The sequence below is a fragment of the Macaca mulatta genome, chromosome 12, assembly GCF_049350105.2.
Source record: "Macaca mulatta isolate MMU2019108-1 chromosome 12, T2T-MMU8v2.0, whole genome shotgun sequence".
Lineage (NCBI taxonomy): Eukaryota > Metazoa > Chordata > Mammalia > Primates > Cercopithecidae > Macaca > Macaca mulatta.
In genome coordinates this window covers 15,783,981-15,805,078 of record NC_133417.1, presented here as the reverse complement: position 1 = coordinate 15,805,078, position 21,098 = coordinate 15,783,981, and the positions used below count along the sequence as shown (strand labels likewise).

Sequence of the window (21,098 nt, the reverse complement as noted above, 5' to 3'; positions counted from 1 at the left end):
ATTTTTGTTTTTTTGTATTTTTAGTAGAGACAGGGTTTCACCACGTTGGGCAGGGGCTGGTCTTGAACTCCTGACCTCATGATCCGCCAGCCTCAGCCTCCCAAAGTGCTGGGATTATAGGCGTGAGCCACCACGCCCAGACATCATTGATTATTTTTTAAATGTTTGGTAGAATTTACCAGTGAAGCCATTTGGGCCTGGGCTTTTTGTTGTGGGTAGTTTTTCTTTCTTAATAATTCAGTCTCTTTATTATAAGTCTATTCAGACTTTCTATTTCTTCCCAAGTCCGTTTCAGTAGTTTATGTTATTCTAGGAACTTGTCCATTTTATGTAAGTTATCTATTTTGTTGGCATTTAGCTATTCATAGTATTCTTTTTTGATTCTCTTTATTTCTGTAAGGTCAGTATTAATATACTGTCTCATAATACTCTTTTTTTCAGTTTGTTCAAATCAGGACAAATAATTCTGATACACGACTATCGATTTATTTGTCTCTAAGGTCTCTTGTAATATATAGATTTCCTTCAATCTCATTTTTTCTTGGTATATATTTGTTGAAGAAATGAAATTACTTGTATATTTCCCACATTCTGTATTTTTCTGATTGTATTCTTGGAAGTCATTAACATGTTCTTCTATTCCCTAGTTAGTTGATAGGTAGTTCTTCATTGTGATTTAGGTTCTATTTTTTTATGGCGAAACTATTTCTTTTTTTTCCACCAGTTGTCAAATGATCCTTTATTGAAATATTTTCCTTTGTGCTTCTTAACTAGCTGGGCATTCCACAGCACCACTGTTGATGTCATCTATGATTTTATGAGGGTGGCGGCCATCAACATTACAGCCCACAGACTGGGCAGTCCCTAGGAGCTCTTTAATGGTTCCAGAGAGTTCTCTGTCTAAAGATCGGTGCCACATCTGTCGAGCAATGTTGACGATCTCATCAGATGTGATATTCCCACTGTGTTTAATGTTTTTCTGTTTCTTTCTGTCTCTTGCTGGTTCCTTGAGGGCTTTGATGGTCAGGGCAGAGGCAGAAGGCACCACCTCAATCTGGGCCTGTCTGTTCTGAATGATCAGTTTCACTGTAATCCTCAGGCCCTTCTAGTCACCTGTAGTCACCTGTTGCCTTGGCAATGTCATCACCACCCTTTTTTGGAGACAGACCCAGGGGGCTGATCTTGGGGGCCAGTGCAGACATGGCACTGACTTCATCCCCGGTGCACCTCAGGTACGCAACTTTGATCTCCTTGGGGCCAAACTTTGGCAGCGTAGTGGAGGTGGCTGGTGTCGGATGAACCCGAGTTCAGGACAGCCAAAGAAAGTTGCACCTTGGCCGCCTCCGAGCTGAGAGCTGAAAGCAGCAAAACTATTTATACATCGATTATCAGGCACATAATTTCCAATGGTACCTCTTTACGTGAAGTTGGCAGTCATTGATGACCGCTGCCTGGATTCATTCTTACAATTGAAATAGTTCAATAGAAGGCAGAGTAAGTGGGCATCAATCAGTCCTGACTGTAAGATCTTTTGGGAGGTGTCTTTTGATGATTATGAGTACTACATTCTATACTATTCTTAGAACCTTGGAGTCAGGACTGAGCACGGTGGCTCAAGCCTACGTGTAATCCCAGCACTTTGGGAGGCTGAGGCGGGCGGATCACCTGAGGTCAGGAGTTCGAAACCAGCGTTACCAATATGGTGAAACACTGTCTCTATTAAAAATACAAAAATTAGCCAGGCATGGTGGCTTGTGCCTGTAGTCCCTGCTACTCAGGAGGCTGAGAGGAGAATTGCGTGGACCCGGGAGGCGGAGGTATCGCACCACTGCACTCCAGCCTGGGCAACAGAGGGAGACTCCGTCTCAAACATAAATAAATAGATAAATAAATAACCCTGGAGTCAGGAGATGGGATCTACTCCCAACTAGCTGAGCATCCTCTTTGGCACCTGTTTTCTCATCTGTAGAATGGGGGAATAAAGTAATACGATGTCTAGGACTTTTGGCTATTCTAACATTCTCTGACTAAACAAGTAGAGGACTTAATCTTTACCAAAGATGATTTGGGTGAGTTAAAAAGGAACTGCTGACCTTGTGTTGTTATTCCCATTTCATACCAAAAATGTTTATTTCAAAGCCAACCTTTATCAGTCGTGAAATCCAGTAAAGTATATAACAGAGTCCATTAAAAGTATTATGAGGCTGGGTATGGTGGCTCACGTCTGTAACCCCAGCACTTTGGGAGGCCAAGGCAGGCAGATTGATTGAGTCCAGGAGTTCAGGACCAGCCTGACCCATATGGCAAGACCCCATCTCTGCAAAAAATATGAAAATTAGCCGGGCACAATGGTGCATGCCTGTAGTCCCAGCTACTTGGTGGAGCTGAGCTGGGAGGATCACTTGAGCCCAGGAGGTCAAGGCTGCAGTGAGCCATGAGCATGCCATTCCACTCTAGCCTGGATGACAGAGTGAGACCCTGTCTCAAAAAAATAAAAAATAAGTGAAAAGTATCATGAGAGCAGGAAGCCAAGGCCAAAAGCCTTGTTTTCTGGATTCTAGTTCTGGCTCTGCCTACTTTTTCAGCTAATCAACATGCCCTCTCAGGGTCCTGTCCATAGAGTAAAAGATTGCATGAGTAGCTCTAAAGGCCTGTAAGCTTTATGATTTTATGCCTATTCTTGATTTTTCCCACAGTTTTGAGGATGCTATTTTTGTTAATATCTTTAGCCCTACTGGTTTTTGTCTGCATTGTGATTATGTCTCACTCAGCAACTAACTGGCAGAGGCCTGCCCCAGGTGTCAGTTCATATAGCAAATTCAGCTTGGGCATAAAGAACTTTCTGGAAGCAGATACACCAAAATATTAGTAATTTATTATTTCTAGGTGGGAAGATTATTGGTCATTTTAAAACTTACATTTGTATTCTTTATTTTATTCTACAAACATATATTTTTTGGCCAGGCACGGTGGCTCACACCTGTAATCCCAGCACTTTGGGAGACCAAGGCAGGTGGATTAGCCAGGCGTGGTGATGGGTACCTGTAATCCCAGCTACTCGGGAGGCTGAGGTAGGAGAATCGCTTGAACCCAGGAGGCAGAGGTTGCAGTGAGCCGAGATCGCACCACTGCACTCCTGCCTACAGAGTGAGACCCTCGGTCTCACACACACACACACATGCTATATATATACACACACACACACGCTATATATATACACACACACACATATGTATGTATATTTTTTTAATTTTTTTTTCTCTTTTTAGTAGAGACAAGGTCTTGCTATGTTGCCCAGACTGGTCTTGAACTCCTGTGATCAAGGGATCCTCTAACCTCAGCCTCCCAGAGTGCTGAGATTACAGACATGAGACACTATGGCTGGCACTTGTTTGTTTTTTTTTTTTTTTTGAGACAGAGTCTTGCTCTTGTCACCCAGGTTGGAGTGCAATGGCATGATCTTGGCTCACTGCAAACCCCACCTCTCAGGTTCAAGCAATTCTCCTGTCTCAGCCTCCCAAGTAGCTGGGATTCCAGACTTGCACTATCATGCCCAACTAAGGCATATTTTTATATTTTAAAAGTTATTCTTAAAGGATTTGATAGCATGTTTTTGATCGCATGCCCCAGCAAAGAGGAATCACTAAACTTTAGTTAGGTAGATTTCTTTCCCTTCCTATAATTCAGTTTGGCAGCACCTTCCATGCTCGGTTAACCTAAATACTTTAGTAATAAAGACTTACATGTACCTAATTAGATAGTCAGCTTCACTTAATCTTCTTAATCATCTAGATTAGACGTTAAGTGAAAAAATATTTTATGCCTACAGAAATTAAGATTCAGGAAGGACAGTAGCACATACATGCTATCAATGTCTGTGTCATAACTCATGGAATCTGGATTTGCACTACTTGGGGAACAGGTAGTGTCTGCTAGAGAAGTGGTGTGACAGAAACATGGCAAAGGCAGGGTGTGTCTCTTGTAAATGATGAAAGCAGAAGATTAAAAACTAGTTTGCTAAATCATGTTCATAACCACTCCCTGGAGAGCAATTACTCTGATGACTTGACTTACCTGGTAAGTACCACCCACTGTAGGAGAAAATACAGGTGTTTGGTTCACTCTTATGGGTTTCCCCATGTGCAAAGGTGTTATGCTGCTGCTATGCCCCTCTTTAAACACTGTAGTAGCAGTTCCTGGAGAATGGTAGAGTAAGGGGTGCCCTCACAGCTATCAACTCACTGTGTGATCCAGATGAGTAACGTAGCCTGGTCACAAGCTCCAAGGTTACTTATTTTTAATGGAGGGGATAGTTCTAGTTTCCAGTGTTATCATGACTAGTAAAATTGATATTAGAAAACCCACTTCTCAGTAAGGAAGGCAGTTTGAAAGGGTTCTTGTGAGAAGCGTGACAAATACAGGCAGTTCTATGGACAGTGTTTATGTAAAACAAATGATTGAATAGCCATTTGAACATTAACTGTTTCCCAGTGTGTTATAATCTGCACCTGCTCAGGCGTTTAGAAGACTCTTCTTACACCTAGTAAGGACCAAGGGCAAATAGCAAAAAGTAAATAACCTGACATAGAGTTTGGAGATTTCCTTTTGAATTGCCCTCATTGAGATTTCTCAAGCAACACTGGTCCATGCCAGTTTGCAAATGGGCTCTTGTGCCAGTGGCTCAATCAACCCATCCAAATGCAGAGAACCATTTGGAGGCATTCAAAACCAAATGAGGGGCAAATTTCTTTCATTTGTATGCTGTCTGTTAGCCTCTCTTTCACCAAAAATTTACCTGATAATGGATATGCATACCTGAAAAAAACACAATTTTTACACTCAAGGAAGTTTCATAGGAAAAAATCAACTATTACTAAACTATACAGTTACTACAGTGATGGAGATGTGTGCAGGGTGCTATAGGAACATAAAAGGGAGCACCTAACAGGTGTGGGTGAGTCAAAGAGAGCTGGGGAGGAACGAAGGCAACATTCTTGAGCTAAACCGAATAAACAAAACATTGCAACTCACAATTATGACCTATTTCAAACTCTTAGAATTACAATAATGATTTAGACTAGTTCTCATTTGGACAGGGTTTGTTTACTCTTGTAGTTTTGAGCACCCCTTCATCTTTCCATTTTAACAAGGGCATACAGAGCTTCACAGATAATATCTCCAAAAATGGGCATATTTTGACTTGTGGACCATCACATGCACACACACTTCAAGGTCACTTTCATACAGCAAAATGAGGAAACAGTTTATTAGCTAGATCAGAACGTGCAAATGAGGCCGGGTGTGGTGGCTCATGTCTGTAATCCCAGCCCTTTGGGAGGCCAAGGTGGGCAGATCTCCTGCAGTCAGGAGTTCGAGACCAGCCAGGCCAACATGGTGAAACCCTGTCTCTACTAAAAATACAAAAATTAGCTGGTGTGGTGGCAGTCGCTTGTAGTCCCAGCTACTCAGGAGGCTGAGGCAGGATAATCCTCAGGACAACAGATCCTGGTCAGTATTTGTTCACTTATATTAGGCATAAGATAATTCCAGCTATTTATTATAAATGTTGGCATATTGCCTGATTGTCGTGCATGGGAATCTTGGACTGCAACTACAGCAATTTCATGACTGTGTTTCTTCTATTTTTGTTTTTGCAACGTTAGTTATATCATGCAGTACTTGAAACAAAGGTGGAGTCTGTGACTCTGTCAGCCTGCAGTTTAAAAAGTTAGATGATGCATTAAGAAATCAACAGATTTTGCCAGGAAGGTGGTGTGTGCCTGTAGTCCTAACTACTTGGAAGACTGAGTCAGGAGGATTGCTTGAGCCTAGCAGTTTGAATCCAGTCTGGGTAACATAGTGAGACCCTTTGTCAACACATTTTAAAATTATTTCAAGATTTGTATTTGCCATATTTCCTAGCTAGTATTATTTATTTAGAGTTTCCTATTGCGGGTGAAATTCTCTTGTCTTCTGCTGTTTGCAGTAACTTGAGTCTTTTTTCATCTCTTCAGATAATCTACTTATATTTATGCCAGGTTTTCTAGTTTTCCTATTGCTTCCTCTAATTTTTAAATATAGTATATACAACATTGAGCATAGTTTCTCATTAGTCTGTTCACAGTCACTAATCCTCAAATGTATTTGATTCTATCACTTTCCAAAATTTGCCTTTGCTGGTTCATAATATAGCTACATAACTTCCCCAGCTCTGCCCTCACTCATGGAGTGTATTTCTCTACATCATGACCACACTGCATTGGCATTCTGAGTCATCTGGGATTGGGTATCCTTCCTGCTATTAACTGTGTAATATTTAAACTTCCCCGCTTGCCCATCTCCTTTATTTTGTATTCAAACACCGCATGAATTAAATTAACGTTGGTTGCTTTTAACCTGTAATTCCTGACTGCAGCAGGTAGTTAGTTGCCACCTCTTGAAATGAACAGATTTGACTAGAAGCTGACACTTCTTACTCCCACTGAACTTAGTATGTTACATTTCTATAAATGCAAAAAGCAAAATCATACCTTTCTTATCAATGGGCCCTCTTTGTCCATTGATAACATAATATTGCAATATAAACAAAGAGTATTTGTACCATACCTCAGAAAACAAATTAGATTACTATTAATGCAAAACAGGGGAAAAGTAGAAAAATGTTACTGTAAAGAGACTATCAACCACTTCAAGGGATTTATCAGGTAACCGCCTGTGTAAGTTACAAAGACAATGCTAACCTATAACTAGTGTATATCTAGATGAGCCGCCAGGACTTTGCCTAATGGCAGATGGGGTAATTGGACTCCACACCTTCAACTTGGGCACATGGAAAACAGCCTCCCTAAAAGTTGCCTGGGGATGTCCAGTATTGAACCAACCAGCTTAGTGGAACTGTTACGAGAGAGAAACTTCAGAGCCAAGGAATTTCTTGGCAGAGCCTCAAATTCTGCCTTGGAATCATGAAAAGTTAGATCTAGAAGGTAACTTAGAGATCATTTAATCCACTGCCCTTATTTTATGGTGAAAAACTGAAGGCCAGATCTGTTAAGGTCTCACACTCGTAGTTAGTGACAGATCCAGAGCTAGAACTAGATCATCCTGACTGCATTTCAGTAGTCTTAGAGCTGGCTGACAAATTCGACAACTCATATTGAACCCATGTTCCAAAAGGTATCTTGTATCGAGCTTATAAACACCCCTTTTAAAATTTATTTTATTTATTTATTTATTTATTAATTATATTTTAAGTTGTGGGATACATGTGCAGAACGTGCAGGTTTGTTACATAGGTATACATGTGCCACGGTAGTTTGCTGCACCCATCAACCTACCATCCTAGGTTTTAAGCCCTGCATTCATTAGGTATTTGTCCTAATGCTCTCCCTCCCATTGCCCCCCATCCCTTGGCAGGCCGCTGTGTGTGATGTTCCCCTCCCTGTGTCCATGTGTTCTCATTGTTCAACTCCCACTTTTGAGTGAGAACATGCGGCGTTTGGTTTCTGTATGAACACCCCTTTCACAGCAAACAGGTTAGAATATTTGGAATAGAAAACCTTTATTATAAAGTCACAAGAAATACCTGTGTAGACTTGCTGACTGGAAGTATTTGGCTTCCCTAAGACAAAGAAGAGTCTTAGTCATCTGGTTAAAGTTAAAAATGATTATATCACCAGGCTGAAAGCAGACATTCTGTGGAAGCAGTAGGCTGAAATTAGAATTGAATATAAGAGTTTAGAGAAAATTGAATTTGGAGCTATCTCACAACACTGGGAGTTATTCTGTTTTTGTTTGCTTTTAATATTTCAGGCACACAAAAAAGAATAGTGACTATAATGAACTCCTTGTGTAGCCCCACCAGACCCCATTTTCTTCCGTCCCCACTGAATTTGATGCTTATATTTCCATGCCTATTCATGTGGTTTTCCTATATGTAAATGTATCCCTAAGTGATGTTTAGCATTATTTTCATATTTTAAGCTGCATAGATGCTATCATATTGTATATATCTTTCTACAACTTGCGTGTGTTTTGTTTTGTTTTGTTTGTTTGTTTTTTGCTTAATACTAAGTTTTTGAGATTTATCCTGTTGATGAATAGGATTGCTGTAACTGATTTATTTTATTTTTTGGAGATGAGGTCCCACTATGTTGCCCAGGCTGGAATGCAGTGGCAGTTCACAGGCACAATCATAGCACACTGTGGCCTTGAACTCCTGAACACAAGTGACCTCTTGCCTCAGGTTCCTGAGTAGCTGGGGACTACAGGCCCGAGCTGCTATACCAGGCCAGCTAATTCATTTTAACTGCTTTATGGTGTTCCATTGTATGAATGTTTCAACATTTAGCTAATCTCCTATTGACTGACATCTAGTGAGTTTCCCGGTTTTTTGATTCACTTTGTTTCATTTGCTGTTTTATTTTAAAGTTGCTATTGCAAACATTTTTATGAAACTGGTGCATGTGTGAAAGAGTTTGTCTAGTGACATTTACAAGGTCTCGGTGTGTGTGTGCAAATCTTGAATTTAGCAAAAACGTCTCAAAATAGCAGGTTATGAGACTAACACGAGGACTGTGTATTTTTAGAGTTTTGCTTTTTTGTGAATCTGAAGAGTGTGAAATACTATTTCCTTCTGGTTTTAATTTCTCTGATTGCTTGTGGGGCTGAGTACCTTTCCATGTGTTCACAGACAATTTGGATCTCCTCTTCTGCCTAGGTCACTTTTCAGATAAGCTGCTGAACTTTTTTTTTTTTGAGACAGAGTCTGGCTCTGTCGGCCAGGCTGGAGTGCGGTGGGGCGATCTCAGCTCACTGCAAGCTCCGCCTCCCAGGTTCACGCTGTTCTCCTGTCTCAGCCTCCGAAGTAGCTGGGACTACAGGCGCCTGCCACCAGGCCAGGCTAATTTTTTGTGTTTTAGTAGAGAGGGGGTTTCACCATGTTAGCCAGGATAGTCTCGATCTCCTGACCTCATGATCCACCTGCCTCGGCCTCCCAAAGTGCTGGGATTACAGGCATGAGCCACCACGCCCAGCGAGCTGCTGAACATTTTATTGTTCATTCTGAAAAATGTTCTATAGTCATTATGTAAATCCTTATTGTATGCATTGCCAATATCTTCTCCTAATCTGGAGCTTGACTTTTCACTTTTATAATGATGTATTTTCATGAACATACTTATGAATCTTTTATTTTTTATTTATGCTTATCATTTCTTTAAAACATCATTTTTCACTCTAAGGTCATAAGATATTCTCCAATATTTTTATTTAGTTTTTTTAAAGTTTTATTTTTTTACAACCTTTAAGTCTTTTATATGCCTGGAATTAACTTGTGTGTGGTAGGAGATCAGGAGCTAGTTTTATTTTTTTCTACATTGACAAGCAATTGTTTAGAAACCATTAATTGAATATTACATTTCTTCCCCACAGGCGGGTAATGGCACTTTCATCATATATCCTGGACTCTCTGTCAGTCAGGTTATTATTCCTGTGCCTTATTATACCATATTAATTACTATATCTTTATGGTAAGTCTCAATATGTGGAAAGCCCCTATTTATCAAGTGGATGCAATGGGAGCTAGATGGATTTGCCCCGTCCTTCTTGAATACCACCCAAGAGGTATGAATACTGTGGGGAAGGAAACCCAGAAGGATGCTATCTTAGCCCTTTTGTGTTGCTATAAAGGAATACTTGAGGCCGGGTAATTTATAAAGAAAAGAGGATTATTTGTCTCACAGTTCTGCAGGCTGTATAAGAAGCATGATCCAGCCTGACCAACATGGTGAAACCCCTTCTCTACTAAAAATACAAAAATTAGCTGGGCATGGTGGCGCACCTATGATCCCAGCTACTCAGGAGGCTGAGGCAAGAGAACTGCTTGAACCTGGGAGGCGGAAGTTGCTGAGCTGAGATCATGCCACTGCACTCCAACCTGGGCAACAGAATCTCAGGAAGAAAAAGAAAAAAAAAGCATGATGCCAGCATCTGCTTCTGGCAAGGGCTTCTGGCTGTTTCCACCAGTGACAGAAGGGTAAGGGGAGTTGGCAAATTCAGAGATCACATGGTGAGAGGGGAGGCAAGAAGTGGGAGGAGGTGCGAGGCTGTTTTTAGTGACCAGCTTTCCTGGGAACTAATAGAGTGAGACTCAGTACCACAAGGACAGCACCAAGCCATTCATGAGGCATCTGCCCCATGACTGAGCAAAACACCTTGCATTAGACCCCACCTCTAACATGGAGGACTAAATTTTAACATGAGATTTAGGGGGACATGAAAACTATATTGGAAACTATGGGATCAGCCATTATTGCAGTAGCTGAGTGGGGAAGTGGGAATCCTGGAACTGGAGATCAGTGTCCCACACCAAGGAACTGTGCTCTGTGGAGACCTGTGGGGCCCTCTAAGAACTCAAATGTGGCCGGGCGCGGTGGCTCAAGCCTGTAATCCCAGCACTTTGGGAGGCCGAGACGGGCGGATCACAAGGTCAGGAGATCGAGACCATCCTGGCTAACCCGGTGAAACCCCGTCTCTACTAAAAAATACAAAAAACTAGCCGGGCGAGGTGGCGGGCGCCTGTAGTCCCAGCTACTACGGAGGCTGAGGCAGGAGAATGGCGTGAACCCGGGAGGCGGAGCTTGCAGTGAGCTGAAATCCGGCCACTGCACTCCAGCCTGGGTGACAGAGCGAGACTCCGTCTCAAAAAAAAAAAAAAAAAAAAAGAACTCAAATGTGTGTCTCATGAGAGACAAGGCCTTGGATACCTGCCCACAAAGGGCCTCTGTGGTCCTTCAGTGCTATTAAGTAGAACAACAGCAACCAGCAGAGGACTCCAGTTGCTTCCAATGAAGTAAAAAGACACTTTCTCTGAAAGTGGAGTTAAGAACACAATTCTCCTTACAGTGGCTGGGCGTGCTGGCTCACGCTTGTAATCCTATCACTTCCTGGGAAACTGAGATGGGCAGATAACTTGAGGCCAGGAGTTCGAGACCAGCCTGGCCAACATGGTGAAACCTCGTCTCTACTAAAATACAAAAATTAGCAGGGTGTGGTGGCACATGCCTGTAGTCCCAGCTACTTGGGAGACTGAGGCATGGGAATCCCTTGAACCCGGAAGGTGGAGGTTGCAGTGAGCTGAGATCATGCCACACGCTTCGGCCTGGGCAACAGAGCGAGACTCCATCTCAACAAAAGAAAGAGAGAGAGAGAGAAAAAAAGAAGGAAGGAAAGAAAATTCTACTTACAATAGCAGCAAAAAGAATAAAACACTTAGGAATAGATTTAGCAAAAGATGTACAAGACTTGTACACTGAAAATTGTTGAAATAAATTAAAGAAGACCAAACAAAATCCCAGCCAGCTTCTTTGTACAAATTGACAAACTAATCATACAATTAATATGGAAATGCAAGAGACCAAGAAAAGTCAAACTATTCTGGAAAAAAAATAACATTCCTGGAGGACTCATACTTTCTAATTTCAAAGCTACAATAATCAAAACTTACTACAAAACCAAAATAATCAAAATGGTATGGTATTGGCCTACATATAGACATATTGACAAATGGAATAGAATTAAGAGTTTATAAATAAACTCATACATCTGTGTTGAATTGATTTTCAACCAGGGTGCCAATTCGGTGAGAAACAAACATTCTTTCAACAAATGGTTCTAGGACAACTGGATAGCTACATGCAAAAGAATGAATTTAGACCCCTTGCCTCACACCATATGTAAAAATCTACATGAAACTAAAACTGCTTTAAAAAATAGTCTATTTATTTAGAAACAGGGTCTTGCTCTGTCACCCAGGCTGGAGTACTCTGACACAACAATAGCTCACTGCAGCTTCAAACTTCTGGGCTCAAGTGATGCTCCGGCCTCAGCCTCCTGATAGCTAAGATTACAGATATATGCCACCATGCCCAGCTATTATTTAATTTTTTGTACAGACCAAGACTGGGTCTTGCCATGTTGCCTAGGCTGGTCTCAAATTCCTGGGCTCACGTGATCCTCCCACCTCAGCCTCACAGCACACTGCTGCAAATTCCATGAGATGGGTGAAAAACTATGAGTTCCCAATGTGTGAGAAGGGGGAAACCTGCCTCTGAACACACATCTCCACTGGGGAACCTCAAAACCCAGATTATGGAAGAAGGATTTAACCTTGCCTAGAGCTGAAATGGATTTAGTGTAAAATATAAAAGTAGAAAAAAACAGTAGCAGGAAGAGCCTTGTAGGTGCTCCCATTCTCCAGCTTGGGCCAGGGAAGCCATCCCTGACTGTATCTCATAGAGGCCATTGAGGAAGACAGTTGGCAGAATTTGGGCAGGGTCACAGGGTGAAATAAGCCTCCAACTGAACTTTGTGGCCGGGCGCGGTGGCTCACGCCTGTAATCCCAGCACTTTGGGAGGCCGAGACGGGCAGATCACGAGGTCAGGAGATCGAGACCATCCTGGCTAACACGGTGAAACCCCATCTCTACTAAAAAATACAAAAAACTAGCCGGGCGAGGTGGCGGGCGCCTGTAGTCCCAGCTACTCGGGAGGCTGAGGCAGGAGAATGGCATAAACCTGGGAGGCGGAGCTTGCAGTGAGCTGAGATCCGGCCACTGCACTCCAGCCTGGGCGACAGAGCGAGACTCCGTCTCAAAAAAAAAAAAAAAAAAAAAAAAAACTTTGTAATAATTTTGACTGGGTGCAAACTCTGTCGAGCAGAAACCGGGGGTAAAAGTGAACTGCTGCAGAAAGGAGCATAGGAGCCACAGCTGACAGTGTGGGCAGACAGGGAGGGGCGAGGCCTGAAAGCCATGCTTGCTTTCTCAGTGGGGAAACTTATACCCTGGGACTAGGTCTGAGTCCTGCACACCAGCTGCCTGGAGATAAACTGCGCTGTTAGCAGGGCACAGTGGGAGTGAAACTGGCCTTGCCAACTGTGTGGGAGCTGGGTGAGCCCTGTGGCTACTTACTTTCCCTCACTTTCCTGGTGACAGAGGCAGCCATAATCCACACTGGAACATAACCCCATTTGCCTGAGAATCCGCCCCCTACAGTGGCTGTGGCAAAAGAGTCTGAGCTCAGACATGCCTAATCCTGCCCCAACCTGATGGTATTTCCCTACCCACCCCAGTGCCCAATCACAAAAGACAAACTCTTGGGAGCTTTATGGCCCTACTCATCACCTAAGAAACCTGAACACTTATCCTGACCAACTTAGGGCAAGCTTATATCCCCCTTCTACTATCACAGCTGGTGCTCTCCTGAAAGTACCACCTCCTGGCTGGAGGCCAGCCAACTCAGGGTATGGCAGCAACTCATGACAAAATAACCCTGCTCCAAGGAAAGAAAACATAGCTAATTTCACTATCTGCAACATCCTGGCTAAACAGAGGTACTGTCCATGTGGCAACATCACTGCTATCATAACCAGCATTTGAGAAAGCCAGCACACTAAACATCTACAACCAAGGCTTCTCATAGAGTCTATGTCACTCCCCTGCCACTGCCCCCAGAGGAGGTGCTGGGATCCATAGCTGGGAGACCTGAATATGGATTACATCACAAGACGCTTTGCAGACCCCAGCAAGATCATGGAGCTTGGAAGCCCCACTGGATGCCTAGACCCAGAAGAGCAATAACAATCACCACAGTCCAGCTCTCAGAAAGCCCCATGCCTAAGAAAAGGCGGAGTACACCACATCAAGGGATCACCCTGTAGGACAAAAGAATCTGAACAGCAGCCCTTGCATTCCAGATTTTTCCACTAAAATAGTCTTCCCAATGAGAAGAAATCAAAAACATAATTCACGTAATATGACAAAACAAGGTTCTATAACACCCACAAAAGACCACACTAGCTTCCTAGCAATGGATCCAAACCCAGAAGAAGTCTCTGAATTGCCAAATAAAAAATTCAGAAGGTTGATTATTAAGCTATTCAAGGAGATACTAGAAAAATGTAAAAACCAACTTAAAGAAATGTAAAAATCAGGCCAGGTACAGTGGCTCACACTTGTAATCCCAGCACTTTGGGAAGCCAAGGAAGGTCACCTGAGGCCAGGAGTTTGAGACCAGCCTGGCCAAAATGGCAAAACCCTGTCTCTACTAAAAAAAAAAAAAAAAAAAAAAAAAAAAAAAAAAAAATTAGCCTGGCTTGATGATACATCCCTGTAGCCCCAGCTACTCAGGATGCTGAGGTGGAAGGATCACTTGAACTTATGAGGTAGAGGTTGCAGTGAGCCAAGATGATGCAACTGCACCCAGGCTGAGTGATGAGTGAGACCCTGTCTCAAAAAAAAAAAAAAAAAAAAAAAAAAAAATACAGGACATGGATGAAAAATTCTCTAGAGATATAGATATCATAAAGAAAAAACAATTGGGCCATGCATGGTGACTCATGCTTGTAACCCCAGCATTTGGGAGTTTGGGAGGCCAAGGCAGGCTGATCACCTGAGGTCGGGAGTTCACGACCAGCCTGACCAAAGTGGAGAAACCCCGTCTCTACTAAAAATATAAAATTAGCTGGGCATGGTGGTGCATGCCCGTAATCTCAGCTACTTGGGAGGCTGAGGCAGGAGAATTGCTTGAACCCAGGAGGTGGAGGTTGTGGTGAGCCAAGATCATGCCATTGCACTCCAGCCTGGGCAACAAAAGCAAAACTCTTGTCTCAAAAAAAATAAAAAAAGAAAAGAAAAAACAATCACAACTTCTGGAAATGAAAGACACACTTAGAGAAATTCAAAATGCACTGGAAAGTGTCAACAATAGAATAAGTAGAAGAAAAAACTTCAGAGCTTGACAAGGCTTTTGAATTAACCCAATCAGACAAAGACAAAGAAAAAGGAATTTTACAAAATGAAGAAAGCCACCAAGAAATTGGGGATTGTGTTAAATGAACAAAACTAAGAATAATTGGGATCCCTGAGGAAGAAGAGAAATCTAAAAGTTTGGAAAACTTATTTGAGAGAATAATCAAGGAAAACTTCTCTGGCCTGACTAGAGATCTAAACATCCAAATAGAAGAAGCTCAAAGAATACCAGGGAAAATCATTGCAAAAAGATCACCTACGCACATAGTCATCAGGTTATCTAAAGCCAAAATGAAGGAAAGAATCTTGAGAGCTGTGAGGCAGAAGCCTCAGACAACTTACAAAGGAAAGCCTATCAGATTAACAGCAGATTTCTCAGCAGAAACTCTACAAGCCAGAAGTGATTGAGGTCCTATCTTTAGCATCCTCAGACAAAATAATTGCCAGTCAAGAATTCTGTATCCAGCAAAAATAACCTTCATATATGAAAAAGGGAGAAATTATTTTTCAGACAAACAAATGCTGAGAGAATTTGTCACTACTAAGCCAGCACTATAAGAAATGCTAAAAGGAGTTCTCAATCTTGAATGAAAACTTCAAAATATACCAAAATGGAACCTCCTTAAAGCATAAATTTCACAGGGCCTATGAAACAGTAAAATAATGAAAAACAAACAAGGTATTCAGGCAACAACTAGCACAAAGAATAAAATAGTACCTCACATCTCAATACTAAAGATGAATGTAAATGGCCTAAATGCTCCTCTTAAAAGATTCAGAATGGGCTGGGTGCGGTGGCTCACGCCTGTAATCCCAGCGCTTTGGGAGGCTGAGGTGGGCAGATCACGAGGTCAGGAGATCTAGACCATCCTGGCTAACACGGTGAAACCCTGTCTCTACTAAAAATACAAAAACATAGGCTGGGCATGGCAGCAGGTGCCTGTAGTCCCAACTATTCAGGAGGCTGAGGCAGGAGAACGGTGTGAACCCAGGAGGCAGAGCTTGCAGTGAGCTGAGATCGCGCCTCTGCACTCCAGCCTGGGTGACAGAGCGAGACTCTGTCTCAAAAAAAAGATGCAGAATGGCAGAATGGATAAAAATCTACCAACCACATATCTTCTGTCTTCAAGAGACTGGCCTAATGCATAAGGATTCACATAAACTTAATGTAAAGGAGTGGAAAAAGATATTCCTTGCAAATGGAAACCAAAAGGGAGCAAGAGTAGCTATTCTTATATCAGACAAAACAGACTTTAAAGCAAAAAGTTAAAAAAGACAAAGAGGGACATTATATAATGATAAAAGGATCATTTCAACAAGAAAATATCACAGTCCTAAATATATATGTACCTAACACTGGAGGTTCCAAATTTATAAAACAATTATTACTAGACCTAAGAAACGCAATAGATGGCAACACAATAATAGTCGGGGACAGCCAGGTGTGATGGCTCATACCTGTAATCTCAGCACTTTGAGAGGCCAAAGCGGGTGGATCACCTGAGGTCAGGAGTTTGAGACCAGCCTGGCCAACATGGCAAAACCATTTCCCTGCTAAAACTACAAAAAGTAGCTTGGTGTGGTAGCACACACCTGTAATCACAGCTACTCTGGAGGCTGAGGTAGAAGAATCACTTGAACTCAGGAGGCAGAGGTTGCAGTGAGCTGAGATTGTGCCACTGCACTGCAGTGTGGGAGACAGAGTGAGTCTCCATTTAAAAAAAAAAAAATAGTAGTTGGGGATTTCAGTACTCCAGTGACAGCACTAGACAAGTCATCAAGACAAAAAGTAAACAAAGAAACAATGGGGCTGGACATGGTGGCTCACACCTGTAATCTCAGCACTTTGGGAGGCCAAAGTGGGCAGATGACCTGAGGTCAGAAGTTTGAGACCAGCCTTGCCAACATGGTGAAACCCCGTCTCTACTAAAAATACAAAAATTTGCTCCGTGCGGTGGCAAATACCTGTAATCCCAGCTACTCGGGAGCCTGAGGCAGGAGAATTGCTTGGACCCCAGTGGTGGAGATTGCAGTGAGCCGAGATCATGCCGTTGTACTCCAGCCTGGATGACAAAGTGAGACTGTCTCAAAAAAAAGAAAGAAACAAAGAAACAAACAAACAAAGGATTTAAACTATACCATAGAACAAATGGTCTTAACAGGTAATTTACAGAACATTCTACGTAACAACTGCAGAGTATACATTCTTTTCAGCAGCACGTGGAACATTCTCCAAGATAAAACATATGATGGGCCACAAAACGTGTCTCAATAAATTTAAGAAAATTGAAATTATATCAAGTACTCTTTCAAACCATAGTGGAAAAAAACTGGAAATTAACTCCGAAAAGAACGCTCAAAACTATACGAATACAGGGAAACTTAATAATCTGCTCATGAATGATCTATGAATCAGCAATGAAATCAAGATGGAAATTAAAGAATTCCTTGAACTGAATGATAATAGTGACAGAACTTATCAAAACGTCTGGCATACAGCAAAAGTGGTTCTAAGAGGAAAGTTCATAGCATTAAATGCCTATATCTGAAAAAACACAAATAGCCAATTTAAGGTCGCACCTCAAGTAACTAGAGAAACAAAAGCAAACCACACCCAAATCCAGCAGAGGAAAAATATTACAAGGATCAGAGCAGAACTAAATGAAATTGAAATAAAAAAATATATAAAATATAAATGAAACAAAAAGCTAGTTATTTCAAAAAAAAAAATGATAGACCATTAGTGAGATAAACCAAAAAAAAGAAGGGAGAAGATCCAAATAAGTTCAATTAGAAATGAAATGGGAGATAGTACTCCTGATACCACAGAAATAAAAAACGATTCAAGACTACTATGAACACCTTTACACACACAAACTAGAAAACCTAGAGGAGATGGATACATTTCTGGAAATATACAAGCCTCCTAGATTAAATAAGGAAGAAATAGAAATTCTGAACAGATCAATAACAAGTAGTGAGATTGAAACAATAATGAAAAAAAAATGCCAACAGCAAAAAAAACGTCCAGGTCTAGATGGATTCACAGATGAATTCTGTCAGGCATTTGAAGAAGAATTGGTACTGATCATACTGAAATTATTCTAAAAGACAGAGAAAGTGGAAATCCTCCCTAAATAATTCTATGAAGGCCGGATACAGTGGCTCCTGCCTGTAATCCCAGCACTTTGGGAGGCCGAGGCAGGCAGATTACTTGAGGTCAGGAGTTCAAGACCAGCCTGGCCAACATGGTGAAACCCCGTCTCTACTAAAAATACAAAAATTAGCTGGGTGTAGTGGCAGGCGCCTGGAATCCCAGCTACTCATGAGGCTGAGGCAGGAGAATTGCTTGAACCTGGGAGGCAGAGATTTCAGTGAGCCAAGATTGCACCACTGCACTCCAGCTTGGGCAACAAGAGTGAAACTTTGTCCGAAAAAAAAAAAAAAACTCTATGAAGCCAGTATCACTCTAATACCCAAACCAGGAAAAGACATAACAACAACAACAACAAAAATGCAGACCAATATCCCTGATGAACATAGATGCAAAAATCCTCAACAAAATACTGGCTAAGCAAAACCAACAGCATATCGAAAAGATAACACATCACGATAAAGTGGGTTTTATTCTAGGGATGCAGGGATGGTTTAACATATGCAAGTCAATAAATGTGATACATCACATAAACAGAATTAAAAACAAAAATCATATGATCATCTCAATAGATGCTGAAAAAGCATTTGACAAAATCCAGCATCCCTTTATGATTAAAACCCTAAGCAAAATCGGCATAGAAGGGACTTGCCTCAAGGTAATAACCATCTATGACAAACCCTCAGTCAACATTATACTGAACAGGGAAAGGTTGAAAGCATTCCCCCTGAGAACTGGAACAAGACAAGGATACCCACTTTTATCACAGCTATTCAATATAGTACTGGAAATCCTAGCCAGAATAATCAGACAAGAGAAAGAAATAAAGGGCATTCAAATTGGTAAAGAGGAAGTCAAACTGTTGCTGTTTGCCAATGATATGATTGTATATCTAGAAAACCCTAAAGATTCATCCAAAAAGCTCCTAACCTGATAAATGAATTCAGTAAAGTTTCAGGATATAAAATCAACGTACACAAATAAGTAGCATGGCTATACACCAGCAGTGACCAACCTGAGAATCAAATCAAGAACTCAACCCTTTTAACAACAGCTGTAAAAAAATAAAAGACTTAGAAATATACCTAACCAAGTACGTGAAAGATCTCTACAAGAAAAACTACAAAGTATTGCTGAAATAAATCATAGATGACACAAACAAATGGGAACACATCTCATGCTCATGGATGGGTAGAATCAATATTGTGAAAATGACCAGTCAAAAGCAATCTACAAATTCAGTGCAATTCCTGTCAAAATACCATCAGTGTTTTTCACAGAACTATAAAAATAAAATCCTAAAATTCATATGGAACCAAAAAAGAGCCCACATAGCCAAAGCAAGACTAAGTAAGAAGAACCAATCTGGAGGCATCACATTACCTGAATTCAAACGATACTACAAGGCTATAGTTACCAAAACAGCATAGTGCTGGTATAAAAATAGGCATGTACATCAATGCAACAGAATAGAGTACCCAGAAATAAAGCCAAATATTTAAAGCCAACTGATCTTTGACAAAGCAAACAAAAACATAAAGTGGAGAAGGACACCGTATTCAATAAATGGTGCACCCTAAACAAATGGTGCTGGAATTGTTGGCAAGTCACATGCAGAAGAATGAAACTTAATCCTCATGTCTCACCCTATACAAAAATCAACTCAAAATGGATCAAAGACTTGAATCTAATACCTGAAACCATAAAAATTTTAGAATATAACATTGGAAAAACTCTTCTAGACATTGACTAAGGTAAAGAGTTAATGATTAAGAACCCAAAAGCAAATGCAACAAAAACAAAAATGAATAGATGAGACTTAATTAAACTAAAAAGCTTCAGCAGGGGAAAAAAATCAGCAGACTTGACTGGGTGCAGTGGCTCACGCCTGTAATCCCAGCACTTTGGGAGGCCAAGGCGGGTGGTCACCTGAGGTCAGGAGTTTGAACCAGCCTGGCCAACATGCTGAAACCCCATCTCTATTAAAAATACAAAAATTATCTGAGCGTAGTGGTGCATGCCTGTAATCCCAGCAACTCGGGAGGCTGAGGCGGGAGAATCACTTGAACCTGAGAGACAGAGGTTGCAGTGAGCCAAGATCGCACCACTGCACTCCAGCCTGGGTGACAGAGCGAGACCCTGTCTCAAAAATAAAATAAAGTAAAAATAAAATAAATCAGCAGAGTAAACAGAGAACCCCGAGAGTGGGAGAAAATTTTCACAGACTATTCATCCAACAAAGGACTAATATCCAGAATCTACCAGGAACTCAAACAAATCAGGAAAAAAAAAAAAAAAAAAAATCCCATTGAAAAGTGGGCTAAGGGCATGAATAGACAATTATCAAAAGAAGACATACAAATGGCCAACAAACATGAAAAAAATGCTCAACATCACTAATTATCAGGGAAACGCAAATCAAAACCACAGTGTAATACCACCTTACTCCTGCAAGAATGGCCATAACATAATATCAAAAAATAATAGATGTTGAAGTGGATGTGGTGAAAAGGGAACACTTTTACACTGCTGCTGGGAATGTAAAGTAGTACAACCACTATGGAAAACAGTATGGAGACTCCTTTAAGAACTAAAAGTAGAATTACCATTTGATACAGCAATCCCACTAATGGGTATCTACCCAAAGGAAAAGAAGTCATTATATGAAACAGACTTACACACGCATGTGCATAGCAACACAATTTGCAATTGCAAAAATATGGAACCAGCCTAACCCTGATTTCCACTGAAAATCCTAGGAAGTTATGTTAGTTGTGGGCTTGTAAAAGAAAAACAACAGCAAACAAACAGACAAAAAAAAAGAAAGAAAAACCTCGGAAGTAATTTCAGATGGTTTATATGAGATTTTGTGAAAAAAAACTATTTTCTAATGTTTAGAAAGATGTTTCCACAATTTTTTGTTGCTTAACAGAACTAAATATTTAGCTTTTCTGTATCATATAGATGACTCAGACATTTTGTGATTAGCTGTTACCCAAGTTGACATAACATGACTTCGTTATTGAAAAAGATTTTTTAAACAATGTAAAGCTCATTTATAAACTTTTATTTATTCTCTTTTGCAAGTAAACCTTACGGTAAATAATAAATAACAAATAAAAAAGTAAATAAAGTTT

General features: G+C 41.0%; 1 pseudogene; it reads right to left on the bottom strand.

Annotated features, from left to right (window-relative positions):
- Positions 1-766: 766 nt before the first annotated feature.
- The window catches only part of LOC106992543 (large ribosomal subunit protein uL11 pseudogene), a 40,127-nt pseudogene continuing 19,795 nt past the window's right edge, over positions 767-21,098 (bottom strand).